The following is a 19,195-nucleotide window of genomic DNA, read 5'->3' on the forward strand; positions in this document are numbered from 1 at the left end:
GAATGAGTCCACTGAGGGCTCAAGACACAGCAGCCTTTGTTCCATCCTGCTGGGAATATACAATAGTGTTGTCAAGTCAAACAATTTCTGCATAATGTATATTTTTATTATCATAAACACTGATTCCCAACAGGGGGCCTGGGACAAACTAGGCGCTCCATAAATATTTGTTGAATGAATGAATGAACAAATGCACTGTTCTAGGGTTCCCTTAATCAGAAATTTAAGGCATACTGATGTTTATTTTTCTTTAACACATCCAACCAGTAAATATTTGGTTGAGTCTGCACACCATACATTAAATTGAAACAGGCTAAAGTGTTTACGAATGGATCTTGCATGATTCATGAGACTCATGAAATATCCTGCTCTGTGAACTCCTCAAGGGCAGGGGTATTTCCAAAGCACGTCTGTGTTCCCCATAGAACCTGTCAAGGGCTGGAGGTGGAAGGTTTGTATTCTCCTCGCCTCCCTTCTTTCACTCTGTGCCAGAAGCATCTCCAATGAACAGGGGTAGCCCCTTCGGTTATCCTGCTTCACTTCATTATACATTGTGCTTTCTGCCTGGGAGATTCGGGGCCACTTTGTTGAGTCCCTGATGTGTAATCCCTACACTTGGGGAGGATCACGCTTGTGGTTTAGGGGGAGAGAGGCAAATAAATCAAGAGACTTTAGAACTCGGATGGTGCATAGCAGGGCAAGCTCTGAGCCTCACTGTGTGTGTGTGTGTTTGGTTTGGTGTTTTAGCTCCACAGCCTGTATTCTTTCAACCACACCCATGTGGCTGATTGTTCTTCCTTAATTATGATCACATTGAAGGCAAGGACAATTTCTGAAAACTACTTGTATAACATCTAGCAAAGATGACAGATGTTAACTAACCCTGAATAGATTATCTTGGGTGGGGGGGGGATGACTGCTGTAAAGGATACCTGTTTAGACCAAGAAGAACATTATTTACTAAAATGATTCAGCTGTCCTGCTGACTACATTAAAAAATGATGATTTCCTTTTGCAAGTCCTTCAACTCACTAAGCTAGAATTCATCACCTCCACAGGGGATGGGGAATGGGTGGTAAGTGGGCTAAGAGGTGACCAGGGTTGCAGGTATGGCTGACAGCCCCGTCTTGACTCTGGCGGTGAGTTACTGTGGGATCCCCAGGAAGGTTTCTCTGGATGTCAGAACTCAAAAATAAATATACTTAAAAAAAAAAAAAAAAGCTATAAGTATGCATATTTATGTATATGTGTGTGTGTGTGTGGGTACGATCTGTCAAGTGTATGTAAAATGTGTGTGTGTGATTGGGCTCGACATATATACACTAATATGTATAAAATGGATAACTAATAAGAACCTGCTGCATAAAAAAATAAATAAAATTCAAAACAAAAAAAATGTGTGTGTGTGTGTGTGTGTGTGTGTGTGTGTATAGTTTAGTACCTCTGGAGCCCTAGAAAAACAAGAACAAACCCTTTTTTCCCTCCACAGAACATAAAATAGAGATTGCTCTACATCTAGAAATCATGTGTGATGTGGTATTACTTGTCAGTTTTTTACACCAGAGATAAGAAAGGAAAGAGACAGAGGGGGGAGTGTGGACAGAAGAGATAATACGAAAGATAAGTGAAGAGAAAAAGGAGGCAGGAAGAACACTATCACTCAATAAAACAGTAGCAGGCCCTCTCCTTACTACTTTTACTTAATGTTATTTTATTTAATCTTTAAGGCAATCCTCTGTAATAGTTTCTGTTTCATAAATGAAATGAGGGAAAGGCGGTTCAGAGAGGTTAAGTAACTTGCTTAAAGTCACACAGGTTTTGATCCTAGGTCCAACTGGGAATAAAAGGCCAGGATGTGGTAAGGCAGGGGATCTGAACCCAGTTCTTCACTGCATAGCCAGTGGTTATTTGACAGCGTAGTGATTCTACAGAGCAAAGGAAGGGAAAGGAAAAGTGGGAAAGATGGTGATGGTGTACAAAGTAAAAGGGAATCCCGAGAAGGAAAAGGAAAACATTGTTTGCAAATCCAGGATTCAGTGGGCACATCTCGAGGCAAACTCTTCAGAGAAGCTTTTAATTTTGGTCCATGGATACCCTTCGGGAAATTGCCTTGCCTCACTCAGCCCTCTATCTTCTCCCCTTTGGGTGTTTCATGTGCTGTGAGGGGCAGACCTTGCCTGGTTCCAGAGCCCTTCATCCCCGGCCCCTTCTGCCCACCCTGATTATGGGTGTTTGACCCTGTGGGCAGACCCAGGACCAAAACTGACCTGGGAAAGATGAGGCTTAACGAACCTGCCCACAGGTAACCACCACCACTCCTCCCTCCCCACCACTGTATCCCAACAAGCCTCCCTGGATTCCCACGCAGCCCTGGATCAGCTCATAAAGCACCCCCAGAGAGCTCCTGGAGGGCAGGAAGCCCCATCCTTTGCTTCCAGAGCCCTCTAGCTGTATCTGGCACAGAGGCTAAGAGCTGACCTCAGACTGACACAGTTTTAGTCCAGATTCTACTGCGTAAGAGGCTGGGTGACCTTGACTAGGTCACTACTTTTCAGAGCCTTGGTTTCTTCATTGGTTAAATAAGGGCAGTATTCAGGGTCACCTCAATGGATCATTGTGAGGCTAAGTGAGATGCCTGCAGAATATTTAGTGCCGTGTGGGACACATGGAACTGCTCACAGACTGTTAGCTATTGCTATTGCCAACGGCATTCAGCAAGTGTATATTTAATGTTGAATGAATAAATAAATGAATGAATGGATGATTGACCTTCTGCCCCTGAATGCTCATTCTGCAAAACTTGTCTTGGGTCCCTAAATCCTTCTCAGTCTGGACCAAACACTTACATATGCTGTCATTTACCTTTACATATGTGCACATAAGGCGTCGTTGTCCTATGTTACGTGAGGAAAGAGGCCCAGAGACAGGAGGCTGTTAACCCAGGTAGTGTTGCTGAGATTCAGGCTCACTGCATCATGGCTTCACAATTTTGCTTGCGGTGGGAAGGGACAGGCGCACCCAAGGTGTAATCAGCCCCTGCCCAGCCTCACCTGTGCCTCCTCAAATTACCTCGGCAACTTTAGGCACAGATTTCCCAGCCTAGGGAGCTTCCAGAAGGAGGCGGCAGAGGAAGACCACCCACCTCCCTCAGCCCACTTTGATGGAAGCTGAGCTTGGGAGTCCCTTTAGCTCAATGATCTGCTGATTCATTTGATAGGACCCCAGGCCAGTGACTCCAGCCCTCCTAGTGGAGCACAGGCTCCCTTCCCTCACTCCCCAGCCTGCCCTGAGCTCCGCTCCCACCGGCTCAGCTACGCCAATGACCACACAGCTTCCATTACAGATCAGGGTTTCATTGTGAAAACTGGGGCAAAAGAGAATTCCAGTAATCAAGGTCTCACTGTGCCACTGACCAACGGAAACAGACATCCCCAGGCTGGGCCCCTAAAGGGCTCAGGGGGCCTCACCCAAGACTTAGCAGCAGCTCGGGGTGATGTTTCAAGCACCACTGACCAGCCCTACCTTCAGAGGTAGGCTCAGAGCATGCAGGAAAAGGTTCTGAATTCAAGTCTACTCACTATGTGATCTCGAATTTCCCAGATGCCCTAGAGACCCTCAGTTCACTCATCTGTAAAATCAACTTGGTAATACTTGGAATAGTATAGCACATAGTTAGGGGCAAAGGCTGGGGGTCAGAAAGACATCTTTAAAATCTCATGCTATCACATAAAAATGGGGCAATCCTGGACAAAGGGCTGAACCTCTCTGAATCACAATTTTTTCATTCACAAGACCATGTGAAAAGCGTCCTTATAGAGGGAGGTTAGATGTGAGTTCCTGGACACGGAGTGCTGTGCTCAGTGCCTGGCACGCGGTACACCCGTGATGCTCACGATACTCATTCATGGTATCCGCAAGGTTGTTGTGCAAATGAAATCTAAACACCGCTGTGATGGTCCTTGCCAACTGAAGGGTGCTGTGCACAGGCAAAGGAGCTCAAGAGAACCACATAGCCACCTCTGCCCTAGTGGAACATTTCACCCAAAGAAAGCAGATGAGTAACTCAAAATCGAGAAGAAACTATGATCTGCATCCACCTGGATGGGTCCAGGCTGCCGTGCCGCTCCACTCCTGCAGAGCTGAACCCCCTCTTCTCTGCAGTCTTCCTTCACCAGGGCAAGCAAACAGAAAAGCAGGCGCTGACTCTGGAAAGGGGAGCAGGGCAGAGTGTCCAGCCACTGACACCACCCGCCAGGAGCAAACACAGACCCCAGCGGTGGAGAAAATGCTGCAGGGCAATCAGGGAGCCCAGGAGGGGAAAAGAGGATGTAAGGAGAAGGCTGTGAACTTTTAGAAAGCAAGTTAAGAAGAGGCCAAGGCTCAAGGGGTGGCAAGCTGAGGTCCTGCTGGCCTCAGGGACAACCTGAAGCCAAATCTAATGTGGACTGTGTTTCCTCTAGGCGGCCCAAGACAGACAAGGTTGGACATGTGGCCATGAGTTGCAGAAATAAAAATCTCAGTCTGTTCGTTAGGGGTAGGTTTCTGTGAGACCACAAGCAGCACAAGCCTCGGGTGATTAGTTTTACCTTCTTATGGGTCTGAAGTTGTCACTGAGCTGTCAGGCAGGAAGTGGGAAAGAGACAGGAGAAGGAATATGTGTTCCCATCCGCCCTGGAATCTTCCCTACTAGAAGCCTCTCTAATAACAGAAGCTCACTCCTTCTATTACGGGTCTCAGATCCCTCAGTGGAGCCAGGCAACGGTGAGCGTGGGCGATGTCAAGGGCAGAGTGATGTGATGGGGTAAGCAGGTAACCTGGGGGCACACAGGCCAGCGTGGGAGCCCCTGTCCCTGCTTGCTGTTGGCCATGACAAGTTGGCTGCGACATTCTACCTCCTTGTGCTACAACAGACTCACCTAAAAAATGTGCTGATTGGTCCCAATGTGAAGGGTTAAGCTAAGGATTAAACAAGACAATGAAAGATCTAGATAAAAGTCTGGCTCCACAAATGTCAACACCACCAGCCTCAGTCCTTCAGCCTCTCTATTCCTCTATCCCAAATCCAATCCTTTCATACCCTTCCCCTTTGTTTGAAACCCTTTCCTGGCTCCCTTCCCCCACCCTCAGAATAATGTCCAGATCCCTAGCCTGGTCCCTAAGCCCCTTCATGCCTAGGTCTCTGCTTCCTTCTCATGCCTCCCTTCCCTACAAGTCCTACCTCATACCCTGTCCTGGAGTCACACTGTGTGATTAGTATCATCTCAAAGTGTGATGATCTGAGCACTTCCCCAATGGCTTCTTCCTCAGCCCAGAGCGCTCAATCATTCCCTCCTCGTAGTGGTTCGAATCATACCCACCCCCAAAATCGTGTCCAACCAGAACCTCAGACGGTCATCTTATTTGGAAATAGGGTCTTTGCAGATGTAATTGATTAAGATGAGGTCATACTGGATTGGGTGGGCCCTAAATCCAAGGACTGGTGTCCTTATAAGAAGAATAGAGGGGACTTCCCTGGTGGTCCAGTGGTTAAGACTCTGCACTTCCAACGCAAGGGGCGCGGGTTCTATCCCTGGTCGGGGAACTAAGATTCCACATGTCCCACAGTGCGGCCAAGAAAATATACTGAAAACAAAACAAAAACTTTAAAAAAAGGAATAGAGGACACACACGCGCACACACACACACACACACACACACACACACACACACACACACACACACACACTCATGTGAAGACAGAGACTAGATTGATGCATTTACAAGCTAAGGAAAACCAAGGATTGCCAGCAACCATCAAAAGCTATTGGGAGGCATGGGACAGGTTCTCCCTCAGAGCCTCCAAATGAGCAAACCCTGCTGACACCTTGATCTGGGGCTTCTGGCCTCCTGAACTGTGAGAGAATAAACTCCTGTTGTTTTAAGCCCCCCAGTTTGTCATAATTTGCTATGACAGCCCTAGGAAGCTAATATACTCCTCTTCATCTGCTCAGCTCAACTCACCCAGCCATCTCAGCTGGGACATCACTTCCTCAGGGAACACCTTTGCCTCTGCATGTTGGGATGAGGCTGAGCTCCCTTCCCTCACAAATCCCATGGTTGTCAGTTATCCGGCTACACTGCTACCACCTAATCATCTGGTTAACCATTTTCCCACTCTAGTTTCTGAGCTTTCATTTATCCAGCCTAAAACATAGTGCTTGGCCCAGGAAGGTGCTTAATAAACATCCAGAAGCCTAAAATCTTGCCCAGACTTTGCCAGAGGAATGTAAATCTGACCCCAGCATCCAGAGGGCACCTGATCAGACCTTGTATGGCCCCTCTTTGCTGCTCTGCCTTTATCCCAATGCTCGTGCCTCCAGCTGGTTTGCTTACATACACAATATCAAACGCTGAAAAACACACAGAGGTGAAAAATAAAAAGCACCCCCAAAACCACCCCACCGAAAGAGCCTTCTGAAAAGTCAAAGTTAGAACTCCATTCAGCCTGGCCCCATTTTAATCTATTTTTCTGGTTAAAACATCCAGGCACAGGAGAAGGAGCCAGAGAAAGGAAAGAAAGGGATAATGTGAGAAATGCTTTATTTGACAACGTGTCATTCGGAAACTGATTATTTCTGTCTTTGGCCTTTTTAATATTCCCTCACAACGGCCAAGCCACAGAAGGATTTGGTATTCTAAGAATGGATTTATAATACTCTGTTAGGCAGTGATAAGAACATGGGCCTTTAATCCTCAGAGCTGCGAACATGCATATTCTCCCAAGTAATGTCCTTCCCTTCTCGTCACTTGTATCTGGTCCCGACAGCCAGCCCCAGGACAGCTGAGGCCTGATGATCCACTGGGTGTTCTCCTGGCCATTTGCTGAGTGACAGCTAGCAGGGAAAGGGGCTGGGTCTGCAAGTTCTCTGGGACATCTTCTTTCAGGCCTCAGACTGTGTGTAAGCTGGAGGGATTATCAGAAAATAGTCCAAACCCTTGGTGCTACAGGTAAGGAAACAGGCACAGAGAGTGGAGGTGACTTGACCGAGATCACAGAACATCCTGAAATGGTTTTGGAGGCAGACTATGTAGCCAACACTCCCCAAAGTTGCTGAGAAATCATGAATCCTGACAGTTTGATCTACAAAATAGTTTCTTTCCCCAACCCTTCTTTCTCTCCATCCTATGTCCCAGTCACCATTACCTTTCACCATGATAATTTCAATACACTCTGAACCATCTCCCAGGCTTTATTCCATCTCCTTCACTGTTCTCAACCCATCTTCTATCATAACTAAGGCACAGCGGGAAACAAAGCCCCTCCCCACTGAGTAAGCTGGAAAGTCCTGCAGTTTGACAGTTCATGTTCATCAATAGCTTAACTTATATCTCAAAATGTATGCCTCTGAGATACTCTTCTCGAAATGTATGCTTCCCCCATCCATGCCACCAACCCTGCTGTGTGCCTACGATAGGGCACCATGCTAAGTATTCAACCACGTGGGAACTCACTGTTCCTATTTAATGTTCTGAGATTTCCTCTGCCTGGAATGCTGCCCTCCTTGTTATTCCTCACCCCCACATCTGTAAGCTGAAATATCAGGCAGACTTCACGGCTACCTTCACTGCCATCTCCTTGGTGAACTCCTCTGGGATCTCCCAGTCTGCAGCCTCAGCCAGAAGGAATCGCTTTACCCTCTGAATTCCCAGAATACTTCATCTCAACCCTTACTTCAGGAGCTTTAGCATTTTCTACCTTGTATTAGAGTTACTGATGCTCAAGCTCCCCAACTAGTTAGATGATTATACCCATTGCTCAGATGAAAAAGTGGAAGCTCAGAAGATAAACTCGCTTGAGAACACACAATCCAGTGGCAAATATATGGGATAAGACCTCCCACCTGGGGCTATTTCCAGTAAAACTGCAGGCCCACTCTCTCACAGACTGGGAATGGCCACTGGAGCTGCAGGAGAATAAGATGGTAACATAGGTCAGAACCATAGTGCAAATGGCATGACTATTCTTTAGGCATTAAGGATCCGAGACTTTTTTTTTTTTTTTTAAGCAATAGAGTGGTGAGATCACATTGGATGTATGTGGTGAGGAGACTGGAAACTGGGAGACCAGTGAGATAGCTATTCACAATTGTCTAGGACAGCACTTCTCGACTGGGGGCAATTTTGCCCCGCAGGAGACATTTGGTAATGAAGATATTTTTGGCTGTCACAACTAGGGAAAAGGTGTTACTGGCATTTAATGGGTAGAGGCCAGGAAAGCATCCTACATGCACAGGATAGCCAGGAACAACAAAAAATTATTTCTTTCAATAGTGCAGAGGTTGAGGAAGCCCTGGTCTAAGAGAGAGAAGATGAGACCTGAGATTAGGGCAGTTGAAGTGAGTAGTTAGCTAATGGGGTAGAAATAAGACACACCACAGGGTGGAAAGAATTGGTGTTTGATTGGCAGGAAGGGGAGAGAAAGAAAGTGCCAACGTGACAGTGAGGTGTGGATTCTGTCACTGGCTTAGAGATGAATCTATGTGTTAATTTTTTTCCTAGGTAAGCTCCCAGAAGGTTATGAAAGATCCCAGCACAGAATCAAATGAAGAGATAAGTTTACACGCGTGAACAATTAGGAAAGGATAAATGAACAACAAAGATGTGCATGTATATAATATATATTATATACATGTATGTATGTACTCATGTGTATAAAAATATATTCACAACTATCTTTATATATATATATATATATATAGCTGGCTATATTTATCTATAGTTATCTCTTTGTCACTAGACAGATGTAGGTGACCTATTTAAGGAGGTCCCATTATAGAAAATGAAACCTTTTTCTTTTAAAGTAATCATCTACTTATAATGTATCTTTTAGCGACCCTATTTTATTTCCCAAGATGATGACAAGGGAATAAAGTAAAAATGCAGAAATTCTTTGAGACATACTCACTCCCCATCCAGCTCAAACTTTCTTAATCATCTTTAGATCAGATCAGAATGGGGGCCAAATCCTGGGCGATCATTCTGAATGCTATAGCAGTTCATCAAGAGGAAAGCTAATGAACACTGAGTCAGGCAGACATGGATCTGAGTCATGGCTGTGCTACCTTTCCTTTGGGTGTCATTGGTATATCACTTGTGTTTCTTTAGTTTTACATCTATAAATTGGGTCACTAACACCTAACTGAGAGGGTTTGGGGAGGATTAAATGAGATTGCATTATAGAACACTGAGCATAATGGCTTGCAAGTACTAGATGTCAGGAAATGTTAGCTTCCTTGTTATTGATGCAAGGCCTTGTTTCCTGAAAAGTTAGATACAAGGCAATGGTGAAGCCACCAAACTCCCTCCATTAAAGTATGAGATATTCTCTGTACAGTCTCCCAAAACATTCCCCTGATCACCCTGCTCTCCTCCTACAGATTCCAAGCTGTGTGACCTTGACCATGGCCCTTCCCCTCTTCAGAGCGAGTAGATAAAGTTGGCTGGTTTCTAACAGTCCTTCCAGCTCCAATATTCCAGATCAGAAAAGCAAAGGCAAACGTGAAAGCATTTTTGAACAGATGAAATATATATATTTTCATGACATCCCGCCTCGCATTTCAGTTGTATAAGCATGAACTAACAACGCCAGTGAAACATCCTGTATCCCTCGCACCATCTCACGCAGCTGTGCTTTCGCTCATGCCACTCACTCTGCCTGAAATGTCCTTCCCCCACTTCTTTGTCAGTCCTTTAAACCTCAGCTCTTGGGTCATGAGTTCTCAGCAAGCCTTTGTGAAACCTGCTGTCTCTGGCTGGTTAAGTACTCACCTGTTAGGACCCTCAGTGACTCATGCTTCTGTCTTCCAACTGCCCTCTCATCACCCTGAGTGCCCCTGGAGGGCATCCTTAATCAACTCCATGTACCCAAGACCAAGCCCAGTGTCCAATACTGAGTAGATCTCATTATGCATTGATTGTATTTCTACAGTGAGAGGCAGTGAAGGGAAGGGCAGGGTTTTATTTATTTCTGAATAAATTTGAATGGTACATGGTACATGGTAGATCCTCAATTACTTCTTGGAAGAATGAATGAATGAATCCATTATAAATGCCTCTTTGAGGGTAGGTGACTGACATATACCTACATCTGTGTGGCAATTCTCCATTTGTGTGGGAGAGAGAGCTGAAAACAATTCACAGGAGGCACTTAGCACAAATCAGTATCCTTCTCCACATCCTCAGGTGGCCTCTCAAGTTCTGTCAGAAATCCCACTCTGAAGATGGATGGGGGGGGGCACCTTTGAGAGGATTGATTTTTTTCCTATTCTTTGAGTCATGAAGATAAACAGATGCACCCAAGTGACTATGGAGGAGACTTGCACTCATTCACTGATTCACTCATTCACCAGATTAAGGGCATGCCTGGAACCAGGCAGGTCCAAGTTCAAGTTCTTGCTCTACCACTTTCCAGTGGTGTGACCTTCTCTCTGTGAAGCTCAGTTTTTGCAGTCCTAACATGGAATAAACCCATTCACCAAAATGGGCTGTTGTGAGGATTAGATAAGATGATGTATGTAAAATATGTCATACAGCCCTTGACCTATAAAAAAACAATCAATACATGGCCGTTATTGGCTTGACTGTTACTGCTATTACTGTCATGCCCCGTCCCTGTGCCAAACCTTCTGCCTAGATTTAGGAATACCCAGATAAGGCCGCAAGAGCTTGCAGTCAGTCTGGGGAAATAGATAAGTAAGCAGATAATGACTGCAATGCCCAGTTTGATAAGCTCTATGCCAGAAGGAAACATAGTAAGAAGCAAAGGTTCTGATAGTTTCTAAGCGCAAAACATAGAAGAAATGGGAATAAAAAGGACTTCCCTGTCATTCCAATTACAGTTAAGTTCAAAGGTGGCGGAGTTGGCTGGCCCATCTAACCAAGTATACTCATACCCAAAAAGTGACAGAGAGACTGGGTAACCAACTAAATAGCCTGGGTAACCATGCAGGAGGTGATGGCCCCGAGTTCCGGTACCTGAGCTATCGTGTACCAGCTGTGCAGCTTTGGGTGGGTCATTGCCCTTCTCTAAGCCTCAGTTTTCTCACTGGGAAGTTGAGGAGAGCAGTCTTCACAGAATGGGGCTATTGTGAGAATTAAACAAGTAAATGCACAAAGCATTCAAGACGATGTTTAGAACAAAGCCAGTGGTCAGTAAATGGCGGTTTAAAAAATTCTGACAGAGGAAAACTGCCTTAAGAAAGAAATCAGAAAACTTATGTCCTAGCCCTGGCCCTACCCCCTTATAAACTGAAGAAGTTTGCAGAAAGTTCACTGGTCCTCATGTGTAATTTTTTAACGAGGTGGCCGTAGCAGCCCTGTGAGTGAAGCACTCTTCATTTAACAGACAAGGAAAGACAGCCGCCTAGAAGTGCCTTTGCCCAAGGTCGCAGAGTCAGTTAGAGGCAGGGCACACATTTGGTTCCAGAATCCAGAGTCCACGATAATCCTGAAGCTCTCAGTTTGTCCCTAGAGTCGGTGGTATCCGGAGCCTGTGGCCTTTGCTCAGGGCATCGTTCTCAGGGAACGTGCTGCAGACACACACGGTCCATGGAGAGGTCCTTAATACTGTGCCAACCTTAAACCACTGTGCCAACAGCCCAGCCTTCTGAGACAGAAAAGAGAGCTCGGACTCTCAAGGAAGCCGGAGGCTACGGAGAAGCTGGCCAACACTTAATACACTCAAAATAACTTTCATACAGGCAGGGAGCTTCGCATGTGAGCTGGCTTCTTGAGAAATCTTGGGTGGGGAAAGGAGGTTTGGTGGAGGTGCTGGTTTGCAAACAAGACACAGCCTCATCAGTGAAGACCTCCCTTTGCACCCCTGGTGAACAGTGCCCCTCACTCTGGTGTCCATCACAGCATCTCTATCTCTTTTCCTTGGTTTAACTGGTTTCAAAGGGGACTTACCTCTCCCTGCTGTTATATTATACATTCATGTGTTAACTTTGTTTATGGCTCTAATGGAATAGAACTTCCATAAGATAGGACCTCCATTTTGTTCATTACTTTATTGTCAGTGCTGAGAGTAGCACTCAGTGCTTTGTTGGTGCTTACGAAATATCTTTTGGATGGATGGATGGATGGATGGATAAGTGGATAAATGAGTGGGTAGATAGATGTCTCCACAAATGGCCTGGAAGCCCCAAAAGGGAAAGGGCTGAGTCTGAAGCATCCTTGAGTCCTGTCCTAGGGCTAGAAGACTGGAAGATACTTAGTGAATTCACACACACACACACTGCTGTTAGTACCCTCCTAGGGTCAGGGAAGGGGCACTGTGGGTAATTAAAAGGCAAACAGGACAACAGTCAGGCTACTTCTCCTTGCTTTGGGGGCAAAGAGAAGTTGGTCTGCATTCCAAGCCTGTTTAATCATTTACTTACTTGTAAATTCTCAGGAGACTATGAACCAGAAAGCAAAGAGGCGAGGTGATGTCCGACCCAATTATTCATGCACAATCACCTTCCACAGAAAGCAAATTGATAGCTATACCTATTTGCTATTCCTAGTCCTATACCTGGATGGAAATAATAGGACTTTAAGGGAAAGGGGACATCCATGATGTGGCATCAAGTCCTGGCTGTCACTGATCAGCCGTACAGCCCTGGGCCAGCCACTTCACCTTTCTGAGCCTCAGTTTCCCCATCTTTAAAAAGACCATGATAACAGGTACCTTCTCCTCTTTATGTAAGGACCCATCTTGAGACTCATGTTTATAAGAGAACTTTCTCTGTTGCCAAGTGATTTACACAGAGCAATGCTTAGTAAAATAAGTGTTGAAAAAGAAAGAAGAAACCCAATACCAGCAGTAACTCCGGCAGAGAGTCACTGAAGTCACAGAAAGCAAAGCTGCAAACCCAGAGGCTTTCCAATATTTCCAACGCCTTCATAATCTACCCATCAAGTTTCTTCAAAACTTATCACAAGTCACACACTAGGGGTCTTTTGGAGGCACTGTTTTGCTGCCATTTCCCAGCACCGGTGATGGAGCTGTCAATTGTCTGGAAGGCTTGTTGTGACAGCCTGGGGGGGTCTCCCCTACTGGGCCTGATCAGGAAAACCCCAGGAAAGGTAGTTACTAAGGGCAGAGGGTCAAGCACAAGATGACAACCAATGAGAACGGAGAAGAGAGGGGACTCAAGGGGAGGCTGATTTGAGCAATGACAGAGGCGGGAAACAAAAATCGTTCAGTGCCCTCCTTGCAGCCGTCAGGGCTGACCTGGTACGATTCACCCTTTCCTCTTTACCTTCCTGCTCCTTGTCTCCTGAGTTTTCAAAAACACAGAATTCAGCATTTCCTGAGTACCCCAAGTTAGCGGAGAGAATCGCCAGCCACCTACTGCCTTACTCTTTTTTTTTTTTTTTTAAACATCTTTATTGAAGTATAATTGCCTTACAATGATGTGTTAGCTTCTGCTTTATAACAAAGTGAATCAGTTATACATATACAATATGTTCCCATATCTCTTCCCTCTTGCATCTCCCTCCCTCCCACCCTCCCCATCCCACCCCTCTAGGTGGTCACAAAGCACCGAGCTGATCTCCCTGTGCTATGCGGCTGCTTCCCACTAGCTATCTATTTTACATTTGGTAGTGTATATATGTCCATGACACTCTCTCACCCTGTCACATCTCACCCCACCCCCTCCCCATATCCTCAAGTCCGTTCTCTAGTAGGTCTGTGTCTTTATTCCCGTCTTGCCACTAGGCTCTTCATGGCCTTTTTTTTTTTTTTTCCTTAGATTCCGTATATATGTGTTAGCATACTGTATTTGTTTTTCTCTTTCTGACTTACTTCACTCTGTATGACAGACTCTAACTCCATCCACCTCATTACAAACTGCCTTACTCTTAGTAACTCTTCTTACCTCCGTGATGCCCTCCGCCCTGGGGAACGCCTCTGGCAACCCAGGGCACAGGCTGCAGGGGGCGCTGGTAGGTGATGCTTTCCTTCCTTGTTCAGGGAACATCCCAACTGAAGCACGGTTAAGCCCCTATCCCTGCCATGAGTGCTAAGCACCTCAGAACGTGTTCCCTGAGGCCTTGCTGTCACAAGCTGGGCTGCTCCAAGGCAACTCTCCAAGTTCTGCTTCCCCAATCCCTCCCTAAGATTCTGCATCTATATCCTTCCAAGGACCTCCCTCAGATCCAGCCCCAGCTGGGCTTCCAAGACATTGTCCTTAGCTCAAATCCAGGGTGAAGTACAGGAACCCCAAACCTCAGCACTTCATAGCCTAAAGGGGTCAGCGATAGCTCGCCCAAACCAGCCACCCAAGAAGACATATCATTCAGGGGCCACTAGAGCCTGGGGCTGGAAGGATGAGGTATGGGAGAGCCCAGGAACTGTGTCAATTAAAGAGGAATTAGATGCAGCTCAACTAAATGACCATGTCATAGAGTCACCTCCTTCCCATGTTGGTGACGGGTTGAGCTCAATCAAGAACAACTAGCTTGGGTTCCTGGCCCCTCCAGAGCCCTGTGGATTTTGAACCAACCAGAACACCCTGGAGGAACAGGTGGAGGTGGGATAGGACTGCCCCAGAGAAAGTCCCTGTTTCTGAATCTCATCTTAATCCTGTGCCCCCAAGGAAGCTGGGGATATCCATTTCCAAGGCTGCCATAGAAGTCACCACAAACTGGGTGGCTCAATACCCACTACTTGGTCCATAGATGTTCTCAGCAAATTGTTCTGTTACTATTATCATATTCACCAACAACTGCATTGTCTCTCTTTCCTTTATAGGGAACATTTGTGTGCGTGTGTGTGTGTTTTTCTCTCTCTCTCTCTCTGAAAGCTTTTACATCCCCCTGCCTTTTATCCATACTGTTCTGAAATTGCACCACAATGCAACTAGGTGTGGGTTTTTCCTCTCCTTTTTGTTCTCAGTGGACACTTCCAATTTGAATATTTGTTTCTTTCTTCTGCACAGGGAGGAATTTTGGCATGATTCCCTCCCTCCCATTGTCTGTGCCTGGTTTCTGGGGCTCCTCCCCCTTTGCTGTCAACAAGAGAGTTTTCTAGGGGCTTCGCCAGAGTCTCCCGTTCATGAAGCCTCCCTGGATGCAGGGCTGCATGCCCTTCCAGGAGGCAGAGAGCAGGCTGGCAGTGGAACTCCTGAGGAAAGCAGGGAGGGGCCGGATTCTGGAAGGATGCCCTGTCTCCAGTTTCCCTCAAGCAATCGCTCCTCACTCAAAAGGAAGATATCACGGAAAATTGCTGGACCTAAATCAGTATCAGGCTCAGTGGAAGCCAGGAGTTCAGAACTTAATTCTCTTAATGAGATTTTTGGGCAAGTCACTCAAGCTTCTTTCCTCACCTGTCAAGTGGCAATGATGATTTACCTTCCCTGACTCCCAGGGTGGTTGGGAGAAGCAAATGAGAGGATGCAGGTGAAGAGGCTTTGAAAATCACTAAGTGCTATTTACATACACGTGTATGTATGTAAGCAATACACATGCATGAAATTAAAATATACTCTCAAAACTCTCACTGCATTATAAATACTGAAACCTACATTTCAGCTCATCCTTCAAGATCCAGTTGAAATGGCCCTGTTACTATTTATTTGACTCAGCACCTGAAATAATTGTCTTGAATTTAGAACCACACTTAAAAAAAAGCAAGAAAGAAAAGGATATATTTAAACAAGAGAACTGCACACAGGGCACAACAGCACCGACTGTGAGTAGTGGACATTCAGACTGACCAAGGAAGACAGCAGTTTCATGTTTCCCATCGCATTTTCCCTCTGGATTATAAATGCTCACTGAGTGTAGTGGTGAGAAAATGACCCAACTTCTTAAATTTCTGTCTCCGTATCTCTTGTCATAAAACATATATAGGTTAATTCATGCAAATTAAATGTGCATATGATAGGACTCCACTGTTATAAAACGCTTCTTGTATCTGTCTTATGAACTGGAGATCCCTCCCTGTAAGATTCCATTTGGACCAATGACTCCCTGCTAAAATGTTGATGGACTTTGGCTGTAACAGAAGCGTGTCTTTGCAATGCTGTATACAAGGGCTGGGCAGCAGGAAGGGGAGTCACAGGAGAAGTAACTGGCAGAGGGCTAGAGGCAGAGCCAACCCTCTCTCCCCAGATCAGAGAAGGCAGCAGTGGTACCCAGCTGCCCGCAAACAGGCTGCAAAGGAAGCTGTGGGCAGGGATGAATGGTGTCTGGGATGCAGAGTTGAGACTAGTTAAACTCAGCAGAGACCATACAGACGTGCCTGGCATCCAGACCACTGCCCCCTGACCCCGCTTCCCCTTTCTCTTCCCGGTCCTCCAGTGCCAGCTAAGCTCTCCTGATCAGGCCACGCGTCTCATACCATGCTCATGCCATGCTCATGCCATGCTCGGCAGGGGCTGGAGAGAAACCTGGCGGGAGCAGACACACTCATCTTTCTAAACTAAAATCTCCCTTTCCAACTGTCAGAAGAGAAAGAAAGGAACTCAGAGTTCTTCAGGTTAGCCAACACTGTTATCATTAGTTTGTGAACGCTTTCCTTTTTAAAAAATCTTAATTGGGTACCCATTTCTGGAAAAAAACACAACATAAAAAATTTCCAGTTCAAGTGAAGATTGGGAGTCTGAAATTTCTAGGGTTCCATGGAACAGAACTAGAAAAAAAGAACTCTTTCATTTTGCCAAGGGGAATATCAAGACATTCATCGGCACTGACAAATGAATTGCACTAACAGAATCAATCTTCACAGGGAATCTGAGGTTGGTGCTAACATACCCATTTTGCAGGTAAGAAAACTCAAAGAAGTTATGTCATTTGCTCCAGGTTCCAAAATGAATCTGTATCAGACCTGACCCATGATCAGAACCCAGACCTTTAAGACTCAGTAGAAAATCTGGGAGGGTTTCTTCTCCCCTCTGGAAAAATCTCCTCCCATCTAAAAGTATATTACTGTAGCTACAAGCAAACAATATAAACAACTACCACTGCAACAAAACAGCATCATTTGCACAGCACTTAGGTTTAAAAGCCTTTCCCTGCAGTACTCCCTCATTTGAGCAGTTAGCTCTGCGTTACACGGCTGGGACCAGGGCGAGGCGAGGGAGGCACTCATCTTGCATGCAAAATGTAAAGGGATGCCAAAAACTTAGTAATCAAGATAAATAATATTTTAATACACTACTTTAAAAAATCAAAATGAATGCATTCCTGAGTGTTTTGACAACCCTTTCAATTCCGTGCCCAAGATGAGTGAAGCATTCATTCCCCTACTCTAGCCCCAGCCCTACAGTCTGAAGATCTCTGAAATGGGGAGAAAATGTATTATTGTACTATTTTACGATGAGGAAGGTGATTAAATAACATTTCCAGGGAACTAAAGGCAGGTCCTTCTGACTCCAGGCCTTAAGCTCCTCTTAGGCCAGCTGTGGGCCTCTCAGCCCTGGGAATCCGGTGATGTCGGTGTGATGGGGCTAGGGTAGAGCTGAGTCCCATTACACATACGCCGAAACCAAGGCACACAGTAGCCGAATGAGTTGTGCAAGAACCCAGGGCTACGGTGTGGCAGAGCTCAGCAATAAATTCAGTTCTGATAGGATCCCACAGTCCACACAGCCTTCCATCATTAGCAAAACATGAGGATTATTCTGAATAAGACGCAGAAACGTGAAGGCTCTGAGAGAGCCCGCAGATGGCCACCATCCTGAAGCAGTGGTAACTGGGCTCTGTGCTTCCTACCGTCCCGGGGAAGTGCCAAGGAGGCTGTCCTGGGCTGCAGGCAGTGAGCTGGAGACAATGGGGCAGTGGGCAAGCAGTGGAAGAAACACCAGCCTGCTGGTTGGTTGGAGACTTGTCTAAAGAATGTCATGAGCAAAGGAGAGGGTACTCAGGGCAGGATGTGGGATCCCGGGGCCTGGCTCTGACATTTGAGTCTCCCTCTGTATTGCGCTGTAAGCTCTGTGAGAGCAGGGGTGTTATCTGTTCAATGCTTGGCATCTTCGGTGCCTGAAATGATGCCTAACACATAGCAGGGGCTTGATAATAGACAAGGTAATGGACGAATCTCAGACTTTGAGATTCAGTCGGGTACAATGAGCCCTAGACTCTGCCCCCACGCAAGGGGCAACCTCTTCCACTGCCTCAGTGTCCTCACCTGTAAAATAAATACAACGTACCTCATGGGTATGTTGGGAGAGAAAGGTGAGTTAATACAGGTCAAGCTCTAGGTACAGTGTCTGGCACCTTATAAGTGCTACATAAATTAGGCAAAAGAGTAATAAGAAAAGTTAGCCCCCAAAAGCGAACAAAACAGAGGTAGCTGGTATTTTCTTTCTGTGTCTGACATTGGTTCAGGCTCCACTGCTGGCCTCAGATGAGAGAATGCAGAGCAAGGCCTGAACCATGGAGGGAGGGAGACAACCAGTCCCTGCCTTCCCCACCTTACCAACGTTATTTTACTTAAGCCTTACAAGTTTGTGAAGTAGGTTCTGTTATTATCCCCTTTTCCCAGATTGAGCCTCAGAGAGAGGAGGTAATTTGTTCAAGGTTGTTAGAAGGGCTGGTCAATGAGGCCCAGTAGCTCTGAAGGTCAAGTCCCAATGGCCGCTGTGCCACGCTCTGGCACTCCTCACTCTTCCTCTCTGTGCGCCCGTCTGCAAGCAGGGAGTCAGAGAGGAGACGCTGGTGCGAGGCCTCCTGCCTCCAGCACTTGGGGGATACAGGCTAGACAGTCTCCTTGGAGACACGCAGTCGTGTTTCCCAAGGAGCCCAGGGTGACGGCTGCCACTGGCCATGGTTTTGGGAAGGTGGCAAAGTGAAACCCCACCATCTTACAGAGCTGCAATTACCACCCCACTCCCTGGAGGGAGGAAAGAGGTATTTAATAAAGACACTCCCACCCCCATCCAGTGCAGGGAGGAAGGGCGGAGGTGCATCCCCGGAGGCTCTGGGCAAGAGGACCCACTGGTTTGCAGGTACTCCCTCAGGTCCTTTGGCGCAGCCCTGTGTATCCATGGCCTGGGAACAGGGGCTGGGCTCCCTTTGTAGGCTCTCACTGAGGGACAGTGGGATGGCAGGGATGTAGGTGACAGAGTTCAAACCCAGATCGGCCTGACTCCGGGAGGCTGGTGAGCGATGCTGGTCAAGCCCTTGCTCCTCTCAGAGCCTCATTTATGAAAGGAGATTGTATCAG

General features: G+C 46.4%; 1 protein-coding gene across 3 annotated transcripts in view; it reads right to left on the reverse strand.

Moving 5' to 3' along the window:
• Positions 1-19,195, reverse strand: part of ASTN2 (astrotactin 2) — a 913,616-nt gene that overhangs the window by 695,107 nt on the left and 199,314 nt on the right. The gene's annotated exons all lie outside the window — the stretch shown is intronic.

Source organism: Balaenoptera acutorostrata, chromosome 6 (genome assembly GCF_949987535.1).
Source record: "Balaenoptera acutorostrata chromosome 6, mBalAcu1.1, whole genome shotgun sequence".
NCBI lineage: Eukaryota > Metazoa > Chordata > Mammalia > Artiodactyla > Balaenopteridae > Balaenoptera > Balaenoptera acutorostrata.